This window comes from Trichechus manatus, unplaced genomic scaffold, assembly GCF_000243295.1.
Source record: "Trichechus manatus latirostris isolate Lorelei unplaced genomic scaffold, TriManLat1.0 scaffold00103, whole genome shotgun sequence".
Taxonomy (NCBI): Eukaryota; Metazoa; Chordata; class Mammalia; order Sirenia; family Trichechidae; genus Trichechus; species Trichechus manatus.
Genome location: NW_004444039.1, coordinates 501,745 through 512,156, shown reverse-complemented (window position 1 = coordinate 512,156; position 10,412 = coordinate 501,745). Strand labels below are relative to the sequence as shown.

Genomic DNA, 10,412 nt, shown 5'->3' with positions numbered 1-10,412 from the left:
GTGAAGAGGACTTGAAGCACTTACTGATGAAGATCAAAGACCACAGCCTTCAGTATGGATTACACCTCAACATAAAGAAAACAAAAACCCTCACACTGGATCAATAAGCAACATCATGATAAATGAAGAAAATACTGAAGTTGTAAAGGATTTCATTTTACTTGGATCCACAGACAACACCCATGGAAGCAGCAGTCAAGAAATCAAAGGACACATTTCATTGGTCAAATCTGCTGCAGAAGATCTGTTTAAAGTGTTGAAAAGTGAAAGGCGAAGATGTCACTTTAAGGACTGAGGTGTGCCTGACCCAAGCCGTGGTGTTTTCAGTTGCCTCATGTGCATGCAAAAGCTGGACAATGCATAAGAAGACTGAAGAAGAATTGAAGCCTTTGAACTGTGATGTTGGCAAAGAATATTGAATATACCATGGACTGCCAGAAGAACAAACAAATCTGTCTTGCAGGTACAGCCAGAATGCTTATTAGAAGCGAGATGACGAGACTACGTCTAACATACTTTGGACATGGTATCAGGAGGGACTAGTCCTTGGAGAAAGACATCATGCTTAATAAAGTAGAGGGTCAGTGAAAAAGAGGAAGACCCTCCATGAGATGGATTGACACAGTGGCTGCAACAATGGGCTCAAACATAACAACGATGGTGAGGATGGTGCAGGACCAGGCAATATTTTGTTCTGTTGTACATAGGGTCACTATGAATTGGAATAGACTCAATGGCACCTAATAACAACATATATATGTAAGGAGAGAGACAGAGACAGAAAGAAAATGATAAAGCAAATGAGGCAAAATGTAATAAATTGGTGAATCTGGGTAAAGGGTATACGGGAGTTCCTTTTACTTTTCTTGCAACTTCTTTTATCTGAATGTAAAATTCTACCAAAATAAAAAGTTATTGTAGATTGCACTTAAACCTAGCATGTACAAAACTGGAAAGAAAACATCATTCCCACCACAGCAACCAGAAATAGCCAGGTAAACTGTAAAATCTTAACTGTTTTTGAACCCATCAGAGAACTGAGGTTGCAGGACAACCATGAAGCCTTCACTTCAGAAGAAGGCATGCCCTTGTAAGGATGCAGGCACTGACACACCTGGGGCAAAGCATGAAAGGGAGAGACGCTGGAAGATGCAGAAGCAGAAGGAAAAGAGAGAAAGAATAGGACAGATAAGTTATTTGAAGAACTAAAAGAGCAATGAAAAATGTCAAACTCCAGATCCAAGAAGTACAGAGAACCCCAAGCAGGGTGAATGCAAAAACCAAAATGAAACAAAACGAATGAGAAAACCACCTTCACACATAATAGTCAGACTGCTGAAAACCAAAGTTAAAGAGAAAAATCTCGAAGGCATTCAGATAAGAATTAGAGAAGACGTCTCATGAGGATCTTTGGAACACAGAAGATATAGAGTGACATCTTTAAAGCACTGAAAGAAAAAACAATCAGCTCAGAATTCTCTAGCTTTCAGAGAGGAAGTGGAAATAAAGATTGTTTCAGACAAATAAAAGTTAAGAGGATTCATTATCAGCAGACGTATGCTGTAATAAAAGTTAAAGGAAGTATTTCACACACGAAGAAGTAACATGATATACCAATGGCGCAATGGTTATGTGCTCAGCTGCTCTGCAGGAGAAAAACCTGATGATCTGCTTCTATAAAGATTACAGCCAAGAAAACCCTATGGGGCAGTTCTACTCTGTGTCGTGGGGTCACTGTGAGTCAGAATCAACTCAACAGCACCCAACAACAACAGCAACATTATACCAGAAACTTAGCTCTAGACAAAGAAATGAAAATTTATAGAAATGCTGAAAAGGAAGGTAAATATTAAAGATATTTTAAAACATTACTAATTTCCCTAAAAGATAATTAAATGACTGAAGCAAAAATAATAACCATGTAGTGTGTGTTTATAGCATAAAATTAAAATATATGAAAACAATAGCACAAAGAATGGAAAGAAGGACTTGAGCATGTATAGTTGTGACATCCTTACAGTGAAGTGGTATAATATTCTTTGAAGGTAGACTGTGACTAATTAAGGATATATAATGTCAAACCTTAGGCAGCCACTAAAAAATTATATAAAAAATATATACAATAAGCCAATAGTGGAGATAAAATGGAACCATGAAAATACTCACTGCAAATACAGTCAGGCAAAAAGGAAGAAAGAACAGATCAAACAAATAGCAAGGCGATAGATTTAAATCTAATCATAACCATATCTAACATAATTACATTAAATATAAGTTATCTAAGTGCCGCAATTAAAATGCAGAGGTTGTCAGATTTTTTTTTAAAGCAAAACGACTAAATGCTGTCTACAGAAAAACCCAATATAAACATAAAGACAAAAACATGCAGCAAAAGGATGGAAACGTATTTACAAAAAAATAATTTTAAAAATCTGGAGTGGCTATATTAATATCAGATAAAAAGACTCCAGAACAAAGCATATTACAGAGAAAAAAGAGGGAATTAGATAATGATAAAGGGCTAAATTCATAAGAAGATGTAAGAAAATATAAAAACATTTATGTGAATGCAGCTAACAACAGAGCTTCAAAATACATGAAGCAAGAGCTAGAAGCTGCTTATGTACAGCCAAAAATCTCATGAAATTTGGTTCCTTGGTTTGGGGGTTTAGGGTCATGGTTTCATGGGACATTCCAGTTAATTGGCCTAATAACGTGTTTAGTGTTTCTGCTTTACCTCTTAGTTCATGGCATAGTGTCTAGGGTCTTTAAAGCTTGCAAGCAGCCATCTATGGTACAACAATTAGTCTCTGTTCACCTGGAGCAACAGACGAGGAAGAAGGGGGAGGAATAGGGGGAGGAAATAGAAAGTGTGGCTAATTGCCTCCATGAGCAACTGCCTCCTTTGCCATGAGACCAGAAGAACTGGATGGTGTCCGGCTACTATTACTGAACATTTTGATCAAAGATTCTATAGAAGAATACTGATCAAAAAGGGGAAAATGCAGAACAGAAGTTCAAATTACCATGTACGTCAGGCTTTCTGGATGAACCCCTGAAAACATTGCCCTGAGATCATCTTTAAGCTTGAAACCAAAAACATCCTCTGAAGTCTTCTTAAAACCAAACAATAGTTTAGTTCAACTAGTAAAGAATGTCTGCCTTGAGCATTTTGCTGTTTCAATACCTATCTGTTGGGCATCAGATTAACAACAGCAACTTGAAAGATTAGATAGGAAACTTAGGGGGCAGTGAGTTTATGTTAATGGGGGAGGAACAACTCAGAAAAGTAGGGTGAGAATGGTTGCACAACTTGAAGGATGTAATCAATATCATTGAATTGTACATGTAGAAACTGTTGAATTGGTGTATGTGGAATTGGTATATTTTCAACAACAACAAAATAAAACTTTAAAAAACTAATAGAATTGAAAGAAGTAGATAACTTCACAACTATAGAGACTTCAACACTGTTCTCTCAGTAATTAATAAAACAAGCAGAGAATCAGTAAGAGTATAGAAAACATGAACAACATGATTAACCATCTTTACCTAATTGACATTTATAGAACATTCTACCTAACAACAGTAGAATACACATTATTTTCAAGTTCACATGGGACATTCACCAAGATTGACCATACTCTCGGACATAAATCAAACCTCAACAAATTTTTCTTATTTTTCTTTTAAAAGAAATGAAGTCATGCCTAAGTCCAGCACAACTAGATGGTGCCCGGCTATCACCACTGACTGCTCTGACAGAGATCACAATAGCGGGTCCCAGACAGAACTAGAGAAAAATGTAGAACAAAATTATAACTAACTCAAAAAAAAAAAACAGACTTACTGGTCTGATAGAGACTGGAGAATCCCTGAGAGTATGGCCCCTGGGCACCCTTACAGCTCAGTAATGAAGTCACTCCTGAGGTTCACCCTTCAGCCAAAGATTTTAGACAGGCCCATAAAACAAAATGAGGCTAAATGAGCACACCAGCCCAGGGGCAAGGATGAGAAGGCAAGAGGGGACAGGAATAACTGGTAATGGGGAACCCAAGGTCGAGAAGGGGAGAGTGTTGACATGTCGTGGAGTTGGTAACCAATGTCACAAAACAATATGTGTATTAATTGTTCAATGAGAAACTAGTTTGCTCGGTAAACCTTTATCTAAAGTACCATAAAAAAAGAAAGAAAGAAATGAAGTCATGCAAAGTTATCTTCTCTGACCATAACAGAATTAAACTAGAAATCAAGAACAAAAAGTTACCTGGAAAATTCCCAAATACTTGGAAATTAAACAGCATTCTTCTGAATAGCAAATGAGTCAAAGGAAAAAGTCAAAATAGAATTTAGAAATATTTTAAACAAAATTTAAAACAACATATCAACATTTGTGAGATAAAGCTAAATCAGTTCTTAGAAGGTAACTTACAGCAACAGATACCTATATAGAAAAGAAGGTCACAAATCAATTACCTCAGTATCCATCTTAAATTACACCCACAGGAAAAAAGGAAATAATAAACTTAAGTGCATAAATCAGTGAAATAAGAAAAACAATGAAATCAGTGAAACCAAAAACAGCTTCTTTGAGAACATTGATAAAAATGATAAACCTTTAGCTAGACTGACCAGGATAAAAAGAAGGCACAAATTCCCAATATCAGGAATGAAAGAGAGATCCTACAGTTCTGAAAGACATTTAAAACTAAGAAGATATTATGAAAAATTGTATGCAAATACATTTGCTAACTTAGATGAAATAGACAAATTTCTTTAAAAACTTAAACCTACAAATTCTCCCTCAGGAAGAAATAGACAACCTGAGTAGTCTTACATCTATCAAAGATACTGAATTGTCATTACAAATTTACCCACAAAGAAAACTCCCTCCATGCCCAATTGGTTTCACTGGCAAATTATACCAAAGACTTAAGGCAGAAATCCTATCAACTACACAAACTCTTCCAGAAAATAGAAGAGAAGCAAACACTTGTCTTCCATTTATCAGTTCAGCTTTATCTTGGTACCAAAAAATGACAGACATTACAAGAAAAGAAAACTACAGACCAAAATCCCTCATGAACATAGCTCATAAATTCTAAAAAACAAAACTAACTTGTGCAATATATAAAAAGGATAATAAACCCATTGCTGTTGAGTCGATTCCAACTCATAGCAACCCTGCTTGCTGCCAAGTCGATTCTGACTCATAGCAACCCTACAGGACAGAGTAAAATTGCCCCATAGAGTTTCCAAGGAGTGCCAAAAGGTCGAACGGCTGACTTTTTGGTTAGCAGCCATAGCACTTTACCACTACACCACTAGGGTTTCCAAAAAGGATAATACATAATGGATAAATGGAGCTTATTCTGGGAATGCAAGGTTGGTTCAACATTAGAGATCAGTCAATATAATTCTATATGTTAACAGACTGAAGAAGAAAAAAGATATGTTCATTTCAACAGATGCAGAAAAAGCATCTGAAAAATTTAAAATCCATCCATGATTTAAAAACAACAAAGCTCTCAGCAATCTATGAATAGGAGAAAATTTCCACAATTAAATACACTTACTCCTCACTTATTGACTATCTCATTATCTGACGTTTCACACTTATGACAATAGTAAAAAAAAATCAATGCTCTAACTATTTAGTGCATTAATTACATACATCTAGCAGTAATAAATGCTGAAGTGTGAGGCGAGAATAACATTGGTTGTGATGGTTAAAGTTATGTGTCAGCTTGGCTGGGCCATGATTCTCAGGGGTTTGGCAGTTATGTAATAATGTAATTTGGCAGTTATGTGATAATGTAATTTGGCAGTTATGTAATGATATAGTCATCTTTCATTTTTGTGATCTGTTGTGGTCATCCTCCATTTTCATGTAACACCAATTTTCACATAATGCCCTGGTCTTTGGAACTTAACCAAGTTGATAAGTGGAGTGGGTGTATAGAACATATACAAGAAACCTACAGCTAACATCATACTTAATGGGCAAATAGTGAAAGCTTTCTTCCTAATATCAGAAAAAAATGCAAGATACTTTCTGTCACCACTACTATTTAACATCATACTAGAGTTCACTACAGCAAGAAAAAATAAATAAATGACATAGAGATTGATAGGAAAGAAATAAAACAGCCTCTACTTGCAGATTACATGTTTGTCTACATAGAAAATCCCATGGAATCTATAAAAAACATTCTAGAAGTAAAAATTTAGTTTAGCAAGGTAGCAGGATACAGGGTCAATATACAAATATCAATTGTATTTCTATACACTAAAAATGAACAATTGAAAATTAGAATTAAAAAATCAGTGCCATTTACAATAGCATAAAAAATGAAATATTTGCAAAATATATGTTTAAAACTAAAAATCACTGATATAATAAATGAATGAAGACCTAAATAGGTGGCAAGCTATATATCCACTGTTCACTACCAGCAGGGTTAGGTTCCAAAGACCAGGTTGTTACGAGAAAATCAGCGTTATGTGAAAATGGAGTTAAAAGACAGAGCCCACTACCACGCTGCACCCCACACTCAAGCAGGTCATTAAGCATAAGGCAGTATTCCAGTCTGGAGAGGCCTGCAACAGGACTAACAGGTCAAAGCTACAGGCCTCCAGCCAGCTGTCCTGGGGCCCTACCACGACACCCCGTAGCATCTTGCACATCGTCAACCAGTTGTCCAAACTGCAGAATGCAGCTGCGTCCCTCATGACCAGAACCCGTGCAAGAGGGCCATGGGTACCAGCAAGGGCAGTGCCACCCCCACCTGGAAGAAGGTGAGCACAGGTGGGGCCCTCGTCTTTGTCAGCCCAGTCCTGGTGGTACACAAGGTGTCTTGGCCGTCAGCCGCCAGTGTGAGTACCTCCTGGACATGATCCATCCCCCAGTCAGCCACAGGGAAATAGTGGAGACCCACCTTCCTCCTCCCTCTCCCTGCACAGCTGCCTCTGCCAAGAAGGGCCGCACCAACCTGTCCTCCACCTGGGAGATGCCGCTGCTGATTGCGGCAGCCAAGCAAGTGAACGGAGACGCTGCAGAGCCTGTGAAGCATCTCGGCATTCGCTACTGCCAGATGTAAGCTGTTAATGTGCAAAATAGTCAAATGGCAGATATTTTACTATCATCATAAATGCAAAATGTCAGATAATGAGATAGTCGGTAAATGAGGATTAGGTATATTATGTTCATCAATTGGAAGACTCACTATTATTAAGATGTCACAAATTGATCTATAGATTCAATGCAATCTCAATCGAATTTCAGGAAGACTTTGTAGAAAGTTGATTATAAAATTCATATGGACATGCAGAGCATCCATAATAGACAAAATGATTAGGGGAAAAAAAGAACAAGTCAGAAGACCCACACTACGTTATTTCAAGACTTAACATAAAGCAACAGTAATCAAAATAGTGCAGTATTGGTGAAAGGATAAACACATAGATGAGTACAGCAGAATTGAAAGTCCAGGAATAGATCCACATATATTTGGTCAATTAATTTTTGACAAAGTTGCCAAGGAAATTCAATGGAGGAAGAACAGTGTTTTCAGCAAATATTCACACACAAAATGATGAAGCTTGAACCATATCTCATACCACATGCAAAACTAACGCAACATGGAGAATAGTCCTAAAGGTAAAACCTAGAACTATAAAAATTTTACCAGAAAACATAGGGGAACGTCATTGTGACCTTGGGTTAGGCAAAGATCTCTCAGATACAACACCAAAAGCACAATAAAAGCAACAATTGATAAATTGGGCCTCGTATCTTAATAAAAATATGTCTTGGAAAGACACTGTTAAGAAGATGAACACAGAATCCAAAGGCTGGGAGAAAATATTTACAAATTACATATCTGATAAAGGACTTGTATCCAGAATATATAAAGAATTCTCAAAGCTCAATGAAAATGAATAGCATGGAAATAATAATAAAGATAAAAGATTTGAACAGTTGCCACACCAACGGAGATAGAGATGGCAAATAAGCACATTAAAAGATGCTCAATTTTGTTTGTCGTTGGGGACGTGCAAACTAAAACCACAGTGAAGTACAACCATATACCTATTAGAATGGCTAAAATAAAACTGACCATACCAGGTGTTGACAAGGATGTAGAGCAACTAGAACTCTCATACACTGATAGTGTGAATGCAAAATGGTACAGCCACTTTGGAAAACAATTTTGAAATTTCTTACATACTTAAACATATTTTTACAATGCAACCCAGCAATTCCACTCCTAGGTACTTAGCCAGGTTAAATAAAAACTCATGTTCACACAGAATCTTGTATGCAAACTTTTATATCACCTTTATTCACAATAATCCCAAACTGAAAACAACACAAATGCCCTTCCCTGGTGAATGGATAAACAACCTGTTGTACATCCAGTCAATGGAATATCACCCGGCAACAAAAACTAACAAATCACTGGTACACATAACAGAACAGATGAATCTCAAATGTATTGTGGAAAGTGAATTGTGAAAATGCGCTGTATCTTGATTGATTTTGATGCCAGACTCAAGTTGCTACATACTGTGATTCCATTTATATGACATTCTGGAAAATTAAAACTATAGGTAAAAAATAATACATTAGTGGTTTCCAAGGGCTTGGGATGGGGGAGATATTGACTATGAAGGAGCCCTAAGAAACTTTTGGGGGTGATGGGAATGCTCTATATCTTGATTGATTATGGTGGGTTATGGTGTCATTCACAGCAGTAGGTAATACAGAAGATATACCCAGTTTTAGTGTCCTGAGGAGGAAATGTGCCCAGCTGAGTTAAATTGGGGAATAAGGAAGAGGCCCAATAGGTAGTGGAATACACAGTTCCAGAGCTCAGGAAATATCCAACTTAAATTTATTGATTTAGGCAGCATCAGCAAATAATTAGAGTGGATGAGATTGCTCAGAGGTTACAAAATCAAATGCCTACAGAGCTAGACAGAAAGGTAAACTAACATAGTGGGTTTAGTGTGGATCAGTGGAAGGTTGGTGTGGTGGGTGAGACTTCTCTGAAACAGAGCAGACATGCCCCAACTAATGAGACACAAATGTTAAAAGATCTTCTGAAAGTATGGACTTTAAATTGTTTTAATTGCCTTGTTTTTAAATATTTGAAATTAATTTTTAAAAAGTTGTGCAGATACCTTTTTAGGCCAGACATACCTTAAAGCAGAGCCCCAAGATGGTGCCCTGGAGAGCAATGCCAACTTCAGCAGGATAGGGAGAGCAAGATGGGTAAGAAGAGGTGGGTCAGAAAGGCAGGAAATCCTGGAAAGCGTGGCCTCATAAAAACAACGGGAGGAAATGTTTTCCAGAAGAAAGAGTGGTTGACAGTGTCAAATGATGCCAAGAGACATAGAACGTTAAGGGCTAAAAAGGATCCATTAAATTTTGCAATGAAGAGATCACTGATAATCTTAGCAAGAGCCATTTCAGTGGGGGCAGAAAGCAGATTGTAGTGGGCTGACCTGTGAAAAGTAGTGAGGAATGTTACGTGTGGGTTACTTCTTCTAGAAGCCAGGCTAAGAAGGGTGGCAGAGAGAGAAAATGGTACTTGGACGGGGATGTGCCACTGAAGGAACTATTAATGGGTTGGCTGTGTGTGTGTGTGTGTGTGTGTGTGTGTGTGTGTTTTCAGAATGCAGAGACAAAAATATATTTTGTATGCTGTGGACAGGAGAGAGCAAGAGTGTGAGAACAACAGCAAGAGCAAGAGAGAGAGATTGATGATTGATTGATTTAAAGAACAAAGAGCCAACAGAATTGCTGAAACAAGGTTCCAGAGAAGACTGGAAGGAGGGGCCCCCAGAGAAGAAAGAGATGCTTTAACCTTGGGCCTGAGGAATGCCTCTTTTCTCTGAGAAGTTGGGAGAACCCCATCAAGATGGCAGAAATGATGATAAACTTGTGTTAGGTGGAGGAGAAATGAGGGATTTAGGCTTGAGTATCCTTTTCTTTTTGTTTTGAATAAGAACCAAGGGATCCACTGAAAATGCGAGGAAATGGTAACAAGGTATAGAAATCAGAATGTTTAGCTGTAAACAACAGGGACAAAGTTGGCTTGGTAAGCAGGAAAGGAATTTAGTAAAAGATACTAGATATCTCAGAGACCAGGAGGTCCAGACAATCAGGATTAAAGGCCACACATTCATGTGGGACAAACGACAATATTCATTTTACTGTTTTGCCTCAGGGCTATGTTTACTGAGCCAACCCTCAGTCATAATATAGTCTGAAGTGATCCAAACCACTCGAATCCTCAGAACATCAGTCATCCTTTACATCAATGACATTACACTGATTGGCCAGGAGGAACAAGATCTAGGACCAGAAGGCCATGGTACAACACACGCCTCCAGAGAAGGGGAGA

At 37.7% G+C, this 10,412-nt stretch overlaps 1 pseudogene; it reads left to right on the top strand.

Moving 5' to 3' along the window:
• The first annotated feature begins 5,360 nt into the window (after nucleotides 1-5,360).
• Nucleotides 5,361-7,100, top strand: LOC111821755 (transcriptional repressor p66-alpha-like; annotated as a pseudogene).
• The last annotated feature ends 3,312 nt before the right edge of the window (nucleotides 7,101-10,412 follow it).